Here is a 1,314-nt window from a genome sequence, read left to right on the forward strand (position 1 = left end):
ACAACAAAGTACTATATTTTATATAAATTTACAATACAAATAATACAAACAAGAAATATATGTATGATAAAAATTTCCTACTGATATATTCACAAAAGAATCTTTAGCATGAAAATTTCCACAAAATATCCCAAACACTAAGTATTTTTATTGAGTATTTAGCAATGCTGCGTGTATAAGAGTTAAGAGGTTAACATTAGTGCTGCACATGCCGACAAGCTTACCCTGCACTTTTCTTGATTAAGCACTAAACTCTGATTAGTCCTACAACTGGAAATCATGCTGACAACAATGAAAATTCCCACTGACCAGAGACTGAGGGACTACAGGGAAATAATCATGTAGAGTTAGCTAGTGAATCTTCACTATCTTATTTCAATGGAAAACTGCTTTGCTTCTCTGCTTGTGAAAATTTATTAAAGGAAGAGGAAATACCACTGAAATATTCTCAATCATGATGTTGAGCTTTATAAATACTTCTTTGTTCAGTTAAGTTAGTAAATAAATCATAACATCTGATGTAAAAATGCAAAGTAAATACATCTTACAGGCTCTATCATTTCTTCTATGTGGTATTATAAAGTAATTATGCAAAAGTATATAAATAAAATTTCTAAATATTAATATGTTAGCTGTATCCAAACATTGTTTCTGGAAGTGTAAAATAGGTGAATTTTATTGAAAAGAAAATTGATTACTTTTATCTCAACAGAATACAAGCAATCAAAACTTAAATCTTAGTGATGCACACACATGATATTTATTAGCATGATATTTTATTTATACAATTCAAGCATAATTCCATATATTGTGATAAGTGCTTTTAGAAGCCTTTTATGTACCAGATTAGAAATTACTGTAGACTTACAAGTGTTCTCTACTCTATTCACTGTTATTAAACACAAGATAGTAATACAGTCCACTCACCAATGCATTTCATAATAGCATAATTAAAATAGAGTAGAAATTGACATAGAGTATTAAAATCAGCACACTTCACTATGGGTACAGTACACTTCTTTGGAAATATTTATAAACATATACAATTATGTATTTTCATTTCCATATGTCTCCCATAATGGAAGGATTTGATTAAAGGGACTATAATAGTCAAGATGATTTAGCTTCATTTTATGTCTGTCTCAATTTTCAAGAATACAAAAACTGTATACAAAATTTAGACGAAATGAAGATGCATTCTAAAAAATCAGGCTCTTTGTGTAAAGTAACAGTTTACTATTAAACATATGTTTATGATTACAATATAATTATATATATATATATATATATATATATATATATATATATATATAT

The sequence above is a fragment of the Grammomys surdaster genome, unplaced genomic scaffold (assembly GCF_004785775.1).
Source record: "Grammomys surdaster isolate TR1022 unplaced genomic scaffold, NIH_TR_1.0 350, whole genome shotgun sequence".
In the NCBI taxonomy this organism is placed as follows: Eukaryota; Metazoa; Chordata; class Mammalia; order Rodentia; family Muridae; genus Grammomys; species Grammomys surdaster.